Source organism: Anoplolepis gracilipes, chromosome 6 (assembly GCF_047496725.1).
Source record: "Anoplolepis gracilipes chromosome 6, ASM4749672v1, whole genome shotgun sequence".
Lineage (NCBI taxonomy): Eukaryota > Metazoa > Arthropoda > Insecta > Hymenoptera > Formicidae > Anoplolepis > Anoplolepis gracilipes.
The window spans coordinates 3,913,699-3,928,429 of record NC_132975.1 but is presented as its reverse complement, the minus strand read 5'-3'; the positions used below and the strand labels follow the sequence as shown (position 1 = coordinate 3,928,429).

The 14,731-nt window shown below is 37.7% G+C and overlaps 1 pseudogene; it reads right to left on the bottom strand.

Moving 5' to 3' along the window:
- Positions 1-1,175: 1,175 nt before the first annotated feature.
- LOC140667216 (uncharacterized) lies at positions 1,176-12,823 on the bottom strand (annotated as a pseudogene).
- Positions 12,824-14,731: the final 1,908 nt, after the last annotated feature.

Below are 14,731 nucleotides of genomic sequence, written 5' to 3'. Positions count from 1 at the left end.
AATAAAAAAATGAATATTTTATGAGATATCTTGTATTTTATGTCAAAATACTGCAACTTTGAAGCCTTATAACTTAGAAAACACTTAATGAAAAATACTTTGTCATAAGTGTTTTGGAAAGCTCTCGAGATGAGCTACAAGAATATGTAAAAATATATAGGGTGTTCCATTTGAAAAACTTGAAGTGACCTTCACGTGACCTTCACGTGACCTCCAAATGACTTTTCAAGGTCAAACCAGTGGTACCATCTTATGGCCCCCTCGAAACCATATAACTTTTGTCTGAAACATTTTTCTCTCCCGGGGTTGGTTTTCGAGATATTCGACTGGATGGATTAAAATGGTCCACCCTGTATATATACGGTATAGGTATCTTGATGGAATAATAATCTTCTCCCTTATTACAGTATGTTAAATGCCCGTGTATTTATTATAAAGATACATGAATATACTTCTAAAAGAGACACGCGCTAAACTAACGAGTATAAGATACTTGAGTAATGTAGTGAATACAGCGAAATTAGTAATAAATCAGTGTTAATTAGATGACGGCGAGAATAAGACTACTGCTTTTTCTGCTGCGATAGTTTCGATAGCCCTTTCTTTGCCTAACGAGGTGGGGATTTTGGCCTATGGAATGCTGTTGCTCTCTCTCTTTCTTTCTCGCTCGTGTAATACCGATTGTTCCGGTGGTCCGGTATGCGATTCTCCAATTTCGTTTGTAGAAGATTCGGCCGTTGGTTGATAAGAAATTGATAAGCGTTCCTGCTCGGTTTAAGAGCGCCTTATAGCTTCATATAATATTCAGCGTACAATTTTGGTAGTCAGATAGATTTTTCTTTTCTTACAGTTTAATGAACAAAGTTATTAGTGAATCGGTTGCCGGTCGATGTAAGTCGTAATTATTTGAAATAAAATTTGCTTATTCCTTACATTATTCGTCGTTAATATTAAAATTCTTATGACTAATATATATATATATATATATATATATATATATATATATATATATGTATATTTATATTTACGGTATTAATAATGTAACTGCTTCAAGCTTGCTCTAATAGATAGATTTACGCAAATTTCCTCATTCGGTAATAATTAAATTTAAAAATTTTTATATTTTCTACTTGGCCGTCACACCTCTCCCCTTAAGAACAAATACCGATAATACTTTATTGAGGGATTTGTTCATTTCTATCTAATCTGGTCCTCAAGTCGCGAAGAGTGTAAACTATTGGTACGGCTTGTGTTTGTGTGGATTGCGCGTTTATGTCTATTAGCGATACGTCGGATGCTGTAGCATTCTCATTTGATTGTGTTTCCCGAACTGGGTTCAGTTGCTCTTGCCTTCTAGTAGCAAGGAATAACAGTAGGTGTGTGAATGAACTCCAAATTGCTGCTATCAGATGCAGGCTACATCCGTATGCTGCATGTAACGTAGCCATGAACTAAGGTGTCGAATATAATTTTGATTAACCTGATTATGATGAATATTCCGAATTCTCCAGCTGTAGCGGCTCCGAAAGTGGTGAAACCGTTCCATATTTTTGTTAAGGTATTGTTATATATCTTATTTAAGGAGTTTTCATCTAGCAAGTTTTTCAGAGAGACGGTATCTGACGGGATTGATTGTCCTGTGAAGCCTCGAGCGATGGTATTCAAGACAACACTCTTCTCTGCAGGGAACATGATGTGATCTCTTAGTTCGTCTAAATCTTCCTGAGAATAAATGCCACTGGTAGCCAAGGATCTAGGTGTCATGTAATTCCAAGTGAGCTTTGTCAGTGGTTTGATTTCTCGCGATAGAAGGTGTTGGATTTAATTGTATCCATGTTTCATCAATGTTGTAAAGTACAGGAAGTAATGAGTTACAATCTCTAATGGTATAGTGTTTTGTAATTATTCTGGATTTCGGGGTCATGTATTAGGATGTGTTTCTGAATGAAATTGGCAGCTCTGTATGGCAGGTGTTTGTTTTGTGGATAGTGACTTCAATGAGTATACACTTGATTACGTGTATCGCTTCGCCTGCGGTGACAGCCATGTAACCAGGCGTTTTCATTAGTCTGTATGCAAATTCATCTGACAATATTGCCGCTAAAGATAGTGTTCTGAATTACTTGTTTCTCCAGTTCACACTTTTGTTGTATTATATCTCTGTAGAGGTTTGTTATTTGATTTTTGATGTGTTTCTCCACGTATATGAATTTTGAGTTTACATAGGTAAACATATCTAGATTTGTTACAGCAGTTTTCGAGGCTGTCTTAAAGATGTTTCCTTCCTGAGTCTCGAAAATAAATAATTTAGGATGCTCTATCCCAATTAGAGTGTATCCGCAAACGATATTTTTACGTGTCTGTGTCAGGGCGAAAGTAGTATCTTGTGTTTCGAGAGTGATTATTGTGGTGTATTGTGTTTCTAACAGTCCTTGTAGTTTAGTAGCAGTTCCTTCAAATAAGACATCATAGGCTTCAAATCCGCAAGCTGTCATCGGCACACTCCGCCAGAAAGTATATCCATCGTCCGAGTTTACGCAGGATTCTTCATTTAACTTTAACATTATCCTTCCTGTACTTAATTTTACTGGCACATAGAACGTTTTCAAGGTTATCTTTACGGTAGCTTGTACAATTACGTCATTTCATGTGCCGTAATAGTCAGAGTATTGGACGCCTTTGCAGGTCCCATCTACTTGAATTTTCCCTGCTAAGGTAACGCTACGATAGTATGTGTTATTTGGTTTTAGTCCGTCTATTATATTTGAGTCTCCTATTTTCAGAAGTTCTTCTTTGTGCATTTGGGAGTATCGGTTGCGTGATGTTTCTTGTAAATAATTTGCGTATCCATTATGTGCCACCGAGATATGAGAGTGCATACCGCAATGGTATATGGTTCGCACAATTTCTACTTTGCAGTGGGTTACTTCAGTGTGTGTGTAGCTCGAGAGTTGTAGTAGCTATATGTACGTACTTGAGGTTATTGGTGCCTCTAGGTTTAAGCCGCATTCGCCTGATCTAAGTTACTGTGATTACTGTTACGTCCAGACTCGGAAAAAGGATGAAATAACGGAAGGACGGAACTTACCCTTGTCGAAACGCGTAAAAAATCTTAACGTTCTCGACTCGAACAAACTGTGCAAGGCCGGATCTGGTTAAAGACCTCGAGGATCTCTTTTACTGGGTCAGTAGGCCGTTCGTTTGGTGGTTCCTTTTCGGTAAGGGAATTTAATTCCTGTTACGCGGGACGAGACCTTGTACGATCTGGGAGTCAGGGAATGGATTTTTGAAAGGGTTAATAAATTTGTTATAGCCCCAGAAAAGGCTACAGATTTAATAAATATATATATATATATACATATAATCATATAGATGCAGGAATGCATCGCGAGCGAAGCGATAATCGCGCGAGCCGCTGACGCAGCGAGCCACGCGCGCCCGAGACCGAGCGCGAACGCGAAACCGGAAAGCGCTCTCAGAAACGCACCGGAAAGGTGTCGCCGAATTGCTAAAAGTACAAGCGAGGAAATTCGACTCTGAACTTCCTCGCCTGCACTAATACGCGAATTCAGCAACATAACCATATTTGGTCATGTTGCTAAGGGACCCCCTCCGAAAAACCATGCAGTTCGGAGGGAAGCTCAGCACCCGCCGCGATGAAGCGACGGGCAGTCGCTAATTAGAACCGAACGAGTAATAATCGCCACGAGCAGCTACTGACCAGATTCAACAAAGTCATACTCGCATGACTGAGAGATATACGCGCACCTGAGATAAGCCGACGCGTATCAGACTACCGGTACGACGGTGTATACGAGAGATACCGCTCTCTCACTCTAACCGATAGCAAGCGCGAGTAGTATAACGTTCGCTGGGAGCAGTGACAAAATATCACACCATTGACTTTAATTAAACTATCATATATTTTTGCGAGATATAAAAGAATTACACAAGTTGTGAAAGTAGTAGAATAAAAAGATTACATTTAAAGGAAAAGCGTAATACAATAAAAAAGGAGGAAACCGCCCGACGCATCCCCGACATTCCCAAACGATCCCGACAAATCCCGTGCCCCTTCACGGAGGCACAACAAATTATATTAATCGATTAAAATTTTAATTTTATGCATTTATTAAAATAAAATAAAAATATATATATAAGATTTAAAAATTTATTAACATTATAATTAGGTTAATCTAACTTATTAATGGGCTGAGTGTGTGGGAGTTCACGGGTGTTACATTAATTCGGAAGGACGTCAGTCAGATAAATTGGAAGTGGGCAAAAAGGGACTTATTACCTGACTGGTATTTATACAATCATTCTTAAATTTTTAAGGGAAAGGGCAGGGAAGGAATTATAATTCCTGAAAACTAATTGTGGAAGGGGGAAATTTCTTCCAGAGAGCCTCTATTGGAACGGCGAGAGGATATCTATAACCAGGGAGAAACCACGGGATAACGGATTCCGCAGGGTTGGATGTAAGGACGGAGTACAGAGTTTCTAAGTCAACGAGACCAGGCCTGATTGTATACGAGCCGTCTGGAAGAGGATGTCGGATCTCTGGGAGGTTATTGAGTAAATATTGGAGAGGATCTAAAGGAGAGGGGCGAAGAACTTCTTGATGTTCGGAATTATTGTGTTGTTCCCTTTCGGTGGAACTTGCGTTCTCTTTCTCGAGGTCGACAACAACCTCGGCAACCTCACGAAGGGTCTCCCAAATTTTATCTGATTCTTCTTGAGAATCAGGTGAATTTTGGGGGGAAGATGAGGGTGAATCACCCAAGGTGGAAGCTGATGAGGGTGGACGTGGAGGGAGTTCAGAGGTAGAGGGAGTTTCCTTGGAAGGGCCCGGTAAATCGAGAGGAGATGGGGAGGGGTGTTCGTGCGAGGATGATACTAAGGGATGTGAAGGGGGAGATCGATGGTGGTGCGAAGAGAAGGGTCAGGTGAGCGGGATGGTCCCGGCTCTCTTGAAGGAAGAAGGGGAGGAGGAATATTTATTGAAATAGGAGGGGAAGTGTCAGTGTTAGTTTGTGAGTTTGTTTGCTTAGCTATAAGTAAATTAAGTAACTCTACATTTATTTTTGAAAAATCTACTATGAAATTTTTATCTGCTAAGGCCCTGGCCGCGACTATATTTAGTAACTTGAGTATGAACCCCGGTATACATAAATACAGGTATGAAGAGAAAAATAGAAGAATTACCTTTAAATGAATTTAGTAACCTGGCGTGTAAATGCCGGTACACATAAATACGGTGGTAAAGAGAGAAATAAAAAGATTACCTTAAACTGTGCTCAGTAACCTGACGTGTGAATGTCGGTACACACAAATACAGTGGTAAAGAGAGAAATAAAAAGATTACTTTTAACTGTATCAGTAACCTGACGTGTGAATATCGGTACACATAAATACAGTGGTAAAGAGAGAAATAAAAAGATTACCTTTAACTGTACTCAGTAACCTGACGTGTGAATATCGGTACACATAAATACAGTAAGGAGAAAAATAAAAAGAGAGTGAGATAAAGGAAAGAAGGAGAGGACAATCAAACAAAAATTGAAACTTAAATCATTTACTGATAGGCCAAGAACTGCTTTTTCAAATGATTTTTAATCTAAGAGGGGTAACAATCAAATAAAATTATTTGCTAGAGACTCACTACTTATTGCGTACGTCGCTGATTTTGTTATTGAAGAGGACCTCGGCAGCGGATCTCGTGGCGTCGGTTCGAATTTGACAGCAATCTTACGTCTATCCCTTTGTGTTGGATGACACAATCACTTGAAATGTCTAACACTCGATACTGTCTTGAAATTTTAATTCACATTCAACCACTTGACGAAGAGTCTGCGTTAAATATCAGCCGAAGCACACGTCACGGAATCGAAAATATTAATACCCGAAAGTGTTAACACTCGAATAATTAACAACGAAGATAGAGTAATTAATTCCGCGTCTCGAAGCCGAGGTCGAAGAAAATAATTAGTACCGTGGACGAGAGATAGAACCGTAGTAGTGATGTCGCGGCACATTGTTCTTCGCATTAAATACTAGAATTCGTACCTGCTCTCCATTGGACAATTGGACGAATTAGAATTTTAATTAACGCCCCCATATGTTTAGGGGGTGTTTCTTTCGACTTCGAGTCTCAAAAATTTCTTCTCCATTGGTTCAAGAGATTTTTCCGTTTGGCCAATGGAAAGTTTGGTACCGTTAGAGTCGCTTATCGCTATTTAGAAATTTATTATAAACAACTGTCACTTTAGGTGGTCCGTCAGGTGAGCTCTCTTATCGAATGCTTCTTAAGTTTTCGTCGCCGTTTCAAATTTATGATTGCAGTTCTAAACAACTGCTTCGAGTTACGGTGACTCTGTTTTATTTAAAATTCTTTTGGAGTTTAGAGAGCCGTTCAAGTGTTTATGCTCTATTCGATTTCTAAGATTTCTTTGGTTGTCTTATTTAAAGTTGGTCTCGCCTTACGGAGGTTTGTTAAAATTTTATTATCCACGTAACGTATTCGTGGAGTGTGACTAAAGTGACAGCTCTCACGGTTTGGTATTTCGCCGTAGAGCGTTCTCAGAATCACTATCTCTAAATGTTTATGCATTCCTTTCGAAAAGAAAGAATCGTGAAGTCTACAGGACGTAACATTACATTGAAGTACGTTCCTCTACAGTCGTACGCAATAATAGCTTTTGCGCCGTAGAGCAAGATTGAAATGGTTATGATGGCGACAATTGTCTATGAGTAAAATGTTTTAATTAGTATGATTAATAATCAGTATTCATGATATCATATAGTTACTTAAGACAAGACTTAAATGATAGACTAATATGTGGTGTTCAATATCCATATACGTGCATGCTCTCAATGTACCGTTGTGTATATAAGACAGTATTACTTATTATTAAGTCAATGAAATCCTCATCATTATTTGCCTATTCAGCCTTGAATTTGGGAGTTTATATATTGGTCAAGACAGAAATCACAGAGGTATATAGGACGTTGGGCTTCTAAAGAATTGTAATAAACCCAACATTGGCTCAAGTTATAGCTAGTTTCATCAGCTCAGTGATGTGAAGTTTCTTCTTTATAATTTTTCTTAGTTGTCTCCAAAAGGTATTTATCATAGCATTTTGGACAAATAATAATATTGGATTTCATTCTCTTATAGAGGTGTGTTTGCAACTTAGCGTATCTAATAGCTGGATTGCTTCTTCTATAGAGGAGGAGGGGAGAACTTTTAACTCATTCTTTACAACGGAGTAGCACATCTTGGTTATTTAGTGCGAGTGACCTTCACCAGTGTTTTCAACCTGGAGCGATAGGTGGATGGTCGGGTGTTACTTTAGTATATCGGGCATCAGCTAATGGGAGTCAGTTGAGCGACGTGACGTGATACTGGGTAAAGAGAGCCCGAAGTTCAGCTTAGGTGCTTATTTCTATAAAGAAAGAACCATGCTGATACTAAAAATATGGGTTCTCGAGGAGTATTGTGTTATTGGTAGCTGACAAAATTTATACGTATATGGATTTGAATACTCAGATCCGGGAATCTAGGTTGTGTTTACAGTTAATTTCCCAATTAATGGCCATATCCCTTCATCCTGGTTCTGTGGTATTAGCGGTTTTAGATAATTTCAATTTGTTAGTGTATACTACGCGCTGTTTTCCTTTAAAGAGGATCTTTACGTTATTCATGGGTAGTATCTCAAGAATTTCATGTGGAGCCGAGTATTGATCTGAAAATTTGCCCTTTATGAGTTCTTTTAGTAGATAAACTTTATCTTCAACCTTGAATTTTTGTACGTTTAATTTCTGATCATAATAGCGTTTACTTTTTTCTTTGGATCTTAATAAATTGCTTCGTGCTAAGGTCATCTTGAGATGACCTTAAAATGTTAAAAAGGTTGGTTAAATAATCCTCGTAAGATACTTCCATGTGTTCTTCCAGAATGGTAGTGGAAGAAGGCGTTCTAGAAAGATGCCCGAATACCAGGACATACGGAGTGTAGTTAATACCCTCATGCACAGAAGTATTATAGGCAAACATGGCAGGCATAATATGTTCATCCCATTCGCTATTGTTATTAGTATACATTTTTAAATATTCCGTCAGCACATGGTGCGATCTCTCGATCGAACCATTAGATTGAGAGCGATAGGCAGTGGTTCGACATTGTTTAATTTTGAAGTTAGAAGCTACTGCTTTCATTAAGGAGGTGAAAAAGGTGGGAGCTTGGTCGGTCAAGAGAGCTCTAGGCGCTCCATAAATGCAAATAAAGTTTTTTACGAATGCGTTCGCAATTGAAAAGGAGTCGGCTCCCTCTAGGAGTATTGCCACTGAATACTTGGTTAACGGGTCTTGTATAGTTAAAATATATGAGTTATTATTTCGCGTAGTAGGTAGAGGTCCCACTATGTCCATTGAAATTTTGTCGAAAGCTATCTTTGGAGTGTCCGTTATCAACATAGGCTGCTTAGTCTTTACTCGCGTTAGATTTTTAATCTGGCAGTCTCGGCAGTTCTTAATGAAATTTTGAATGTCTTGTTTCATTGTAGGCCAACAGAAATTTTGACGGAGTCTATTATATGTTTTATTCATGCCTTTATGTCCCCCTACTTTTGTTGCATGTTTCTCGTGTATTAGGTTTCCTCTATTCTTCATTTCGGGACAAAGTATCAAGGATTTATAAATGGTTAACGTTATTGGCTGGTCGAACAGAAACCGTTTCAACCGTTTGTGTACAAAAATCCATGGGATACTGGATTTTCGAAGATGGACTCGAAATGGTCTGTCTGTGCTATGCTAACGGAGGTGAGTCGCAATTCTTGTATTACATCAGTTAAAGATTTTATGCAATTTATAATCCCATCAGGTTTAATTAAGGTATGTCCATTTGCCTTAATTGAGAGAGCTATTGAGGTTTTGCCCTTTATGTCAGTTACGCGGGCTCTTTCAAAAGTTAGATTATCGTATTCCGGTAGTCTATTTGCTTTTTGGTAATCATTCGCGCCTTTGTCAAAAGGGGTTCCATTCAATTTTATAAATATAATAGGATTGTCCTTTTGTGTCAATAATGAGTCGCGGGATTCTTTTAGTCTTAAAAGTCGTTCGTCTTCGTCATTGTCGTTAATGAAGTTTGGCCCTGAGTCTGTGGACTGATCATCGTCATCTGTATATTCAGAGTGTGATAAATTATTGATATTATAGAGTCCGGGATAAGGCATTGGTAGAGCGTTTTCTAGGTTTGCCTAGAAAGGAATGGAGTCAGAAGCGTTGGCAAGCGATAGGATAGGGATGTTAGGATGTGTTGGAATTACAGAAAGCTGAGAAAGAAACGACGATTTACAAGACTCATGGTTAACTAAGATTATGGGAAGTGATATCGAATTAGGAGGATTTCTGGACAAAGCATCAGCAACCACGTTAGTTCTCCCAGTTTTATAATTTATCTCAAAGTCATACTCGGATAACTTTAGTCTCCATTTCTACAACCGTGAGCAGGGGTCTTTAATAGAGTGCAGCCAAACCAGTGGTCTATGGTCCGTTAGAATAGTGAAATGGCGTCCGTATAAGTAATACCTGAAATATGATACACAGTAGACGATTGCAAGGCACTCCTTCTCTATCGTTGAGTAATTTTTCTCTGCACTGTTTAGAATTCTGGAAGTGTATGTGTTATTGGCAAATCTCTTCCGATTGGTCCTTGACTCAAAACTCCACCGATGGCATACCCACAAGCATCTGTTGTCAGAATAAAAGGCTTATTAAAGTCGGGATATTGGAGGATAAGTTCCTTACAAAGTTCGTGTCGTAACTGCGTGAAGGAATTTTCCTGCAATAGAGTCCATAGAAAGGAGGCATCTTTTTTCAGTAAATCAGTCAATGGTTTAGCAAGTTTTGAAAAGTCCTTAAAAAATCTATGGTAGCATCCCGCTAAACCTAGGAATTGTTTAATATTTTTTGGGTTCTGTGGAATAGGAAAATTTTTAACCGCAATTATTTTATTTGGATCTGGTTTAACGCCTGTTGAACTGATGACATGGCCCAGCTATATAACTTCATGTCTCAGGAACTGGCATTTCTCAGGTTAGAGTTGTAAATTAGCTTCTCTTAACTATTGCATTAACTTCTCTATCTTTATTTTGTGTTCCTCAAACGACCTGGCATAAACAACTATATCGTCTAAATATTCAAACAATTCGATTCTCTGAACTCAGTTAAAACATAATTATCCATAAGTCTCTGAAATGTATGCATTCTTAAGGCCAAAGGTCATTCTTTGATACTCATAGTCCCCATACGGAGTAGGGAAGGCTGTTTTTGCTCTATCGTTAGGATTCATGGGGATTTGATGGAAGTCCTGCGCTAGGTCAAAGATGGAAAAGTACTTAGCGCTTCTCAATTAGTCTAGTATTTCAACAATATTAGGCAATGGGTAAGCATCTCCGATAGTTTTTTCATTTAACTTTCTAAAATTAATTACCATTCTCCATCTCTTTTCTCCTTCTCCTATCGATTTCTTTGACACAATCCAAAGAGGCGCATTATATAGGGAAGTAGAAGGTCTAATGATGTCATTTTCTAAAAGTTTGTTTACTTGTTTAGTAATTTCCTCTCTATGAACAGGCGGATATCTATATTGACATGGATATTATCAGTGATTGGGATAGAGTGGCTGGCAAGGTTAGATTATTTTAACTTGTGTCCCGGCAAAAAGAAACAGTCTTTGTTTTCTTTTAGTATGCTTTCTACATGATCTTTTTCTTCCTCGTTTAAATGACTAAGCTCTATTAAATTTTTTAATGTGTTATAACGATCTTTGACCTTAGCGCTATCTGATTCGTTATAGTGAGAAATAGCAACAGAACTAGTAAAATCAGCGAAATCAATGGAATTAGGAAATTCAGTGGAAAAATCAGTGAAATCAGTGGAATCAGTGAAATTAGCATAATTAAGTAAATCAGTGGATTCATAATCAATCAGGTGCATGGGCTTCAGTATTATTTCGTGGTCACTCTCGGTGGCGTTGTATACTTTCAAATGCCCTTTGCCCTATGAATTAGCCACAATGGCTTTACCCAGATATAATCCTTTGACGGGTTCCTGATATGGGATGTATCCGTCCGCGCTTTCGGGATTCGTAACATTAAACGAGACCGGTATCACTGTTCGGGCCGGTATCTTTAATTTCTTATCTTTATGAAATGGAATTGTCATCTCTCCTATCTTTAGACATTCAGTGTTATAATCTAACATACCGTTGTTCTCTCTTAAGAATTCCGAGCCAAAAATCTCATCACTAGGGAAGGCTATATCGTCCTCTGCTACGTAAAATTTTGTTATTCGTCCTGCTATTATAAAAGTTACAGACCCTGACGTTTGGACAGGATTGCTACTAATGCCTCTTAATATTATTTTATCGTTTAAAGCTATGGGAATATCATTTAAAATGTGCAACTTAACTACATTTATGGCAGAGCCAGTATCAATCATAAAGGTACAATATCCCTTTAAATTTTCACAAGTTAACATTATTTTAGGCAAAGAAGTAGTGGTCCCCGAATTTGTCACTACTACCGTTGCATCTGGAATAGATTTGGAACCTAACCCTGATTATTCACAGTTATTTTCTTCATCCCTCGACTATTATCGGTTCTGTCTCCGCAGAGATTAAGTGCGCTGTGGCTTGAACCGTATCCCGGGCCACGCTCGTCTCTGGCTTTCGGAGTTTCCCGAATGTTGCACTGCGTTTCGAAAGACTAGTTTTTCACAAGCAGATATTTCATGTCCCGGGAATTTACCATATCTACATACATTGAGGGAGTTTGGATCCGGTTGGCCCGGAATCAAAGGTTTAATCCATGATTGTGGAGCACTTGGATTTTTTAGGATTGATTTCGGTGGTTCGGGGTGTGGTGCCTCTACACTTAGTATGTCCGAGCGTAATAAAGGGGCGGCCTTTTGGAAAGATTGTCGTTCGTGTAATTTTTCCGCTTCTAAATTCTTTGAAATTTTTACAGCCCACTCGATGGCTTCGTCCAAATTTAATATTTGTCTGTGTTCCATGCGCGTTATTATGCTGGATGGCAATCCGTTAATAGAAGCTTCTAAGACCTTTTTGTCTATTTCGTCCGTAAAAGTATAACTTAAATTCTTTCCCTGGCGTCTATGTCCGTCTAATATAGCGAGTTTCAGATCTTTAATTCTTCCAGCGTATTTTAAAATTGTTTCATTTGGCGATTTATAGATATTAGTGAGTTCGCTTCTATACTGCGCGGTTGATTTATTCAGTGCAAAAATAGTCTTTAGTCTATCCAAAAGATCGACGACTCGAGTATATATACTTCCTTCAACTAGTTGATATGCATCCCCCTCTAATTTGTTAATGATGAATTGAATCAGCTGTGGTTCTTGAACTGAGGATATTAAATCACGTGCGCGTTCGCAGGCACGAGCGAACTCAAATATTGATATTTTATAACCATCGTACGCGGGGATGTTAGCAACAACATCTTTTAACTTTAAGGTAGGTAAGGGCGCCGAAACGTCCTCTAAAACTGGTAATCCTGAGGTTTCCTCAGGGTGAGGGGTTGCTCGCGACGCATTATTTACATGTTGTTCTAATTGATTTATTTGATTCGGCAGATTTCGTAATTTAGAAAGCTCGTTTTGAATTTGTGAAAGTAGCTGTATAAGAGATTCTGCCTCTATAGCTTTGCCACAATTTCCGGCGCGTTCGAGTAATTGTTTTTGCATTTTGTTACGTTCGCGTTGCATAGTTTGTTGCTGCTCGCGTAATTGTTTTTCCATTTCGTTACGTTCGCGTAATTGCTTTTCGCGTTCTTCAAGATGTTTTTATCTAAATTCGAATTCCTCAGCAGTACCGTATGAACGGGTCGAATATGCCATTCTGAATTTTAATTAATTGCCTAAATGCTTCATAAGGATCTTAATCGTTAAATCGTACATAATACAGAGGGTTATGCGAATTCATTGAATGAAAACAATTAAAGTGCAATATTAATATGCAATACACACATATATATATATATATATATATATATATATATATATATATATATATTAAAATCATTAAACGATATAATTATTAAACGGTAGATCACTATCAAATCCCACCGCTGCCACCAAATTTTATATGTTACGTCTGATGATAATTTTAGAACAGAAATCTGTAAAATTCTCTATAAGTCTAAGATTGGGTAATGTAAAATCTGAAAAAGCTTATTTTAGATATTCTTAGTACTTTACTAATAGGTATTATTTATGCTTATGTTTAATTATTACATTTAAATTTATATATTAATAATGATTATATGATGTTCTATAATAAAAGCAATGAGAATTTCTCCTTTAAGAGTCTCTGATGTGTAACACATATAAATATATATTTTCTTGTGTTTTTTGTCACCCTGTGTTCACCGGGTTTACTGGGATCCAGGAGTTAGTGATCTATCGTGGTAATTTCTATAAATATAATAATTCATTACTCACTCAACTTTTTAATAAAGTACAAACTTATTTCATATCTTCAATCCTACTCCTGAGGGCCGTCCTTAGTTGTCGAGTGGATCTGAAATAAAGCCCTCAAAGTCCTCTGAGATAGTCGAAGAAATTATGTGCGTATGTCGTATGTATATATATATATATATATATATATATATATATATATATATAGGGTATAGGTATCTTGATGGAATAATAATCTTCTCCCTTATTACAGTATGTTAAATGCCCGTGTATTTATTATAAAGATACATGAATATACTTCTAAAAGAGACACGCGCTAAACTAACGAGTATAAGATACTTGAGTAATGTAGTGAATACAGTGAAATTAGTAATAAATCAGTGTTAATTAGATGACGGCGAGAATAAGACTACTGCTTTTTCTGCTGCGATAGTTTCGATAGCCCTTTCTTTGCCTAACGAGGTGAGGATTTTGGTCTATGGAATGCTGTTGCTCTCTCTCTCTCGCTCGTGTAATACTGATTGTTCCGGTGGTCCGGTATGCGATTCTCCAATTTCGTTTATAGAAGATTCGGCCGTTGGTTGATAAGACGAGCGTTCTTGCTCGGTTTAAGAGCGCCTTATAGTCATATAATATTCAGTGTACAATTTTGGTAGTCAGATAGATTTTTCTTTTCTTAGAGTTTAATGAACAAAGTTATTAGTGAGTCGGTTGCCGGTCGGTGTAAGTCGTAATTATTTGAAATAAAATTTGCTTATTCCTTACATTATTCGTTGTTAATATTAAAATTCTTATGACTAATATATATATATATGTATATTTATATCTACGTTATTAATAATGTAACTGCTTCAAGCTTGCTCTAATAGATAGATTTACGCAAATTTCCTCACTCGGTAATAATTAAATTTAAAAATTTTTATATTTTCTACTTGGCCGTCACAAACCAATGACCTGTATTATTATGGCATCGAAAGTGGATGTGGCCATTTAGTTAGGCGCCGTAAAATGAATGTACGCGATGCTAGTGTCCGATCAGGTCCGACCTAGAAAAAGCGTTTCAAGGAAAATGGCAGCGTGTAGAGACCCTCTAATAAGAGTCTCGCCATAAGGCAATCTGGGCAAAATTCTGGGCGAGAGAAAGATATATATTCACTATCCTCTTTCTTACCTAACCTAACCCTAACCTCTTTTAACGCGCTGACCGCTGATGTAATGTTTGTGATAGTA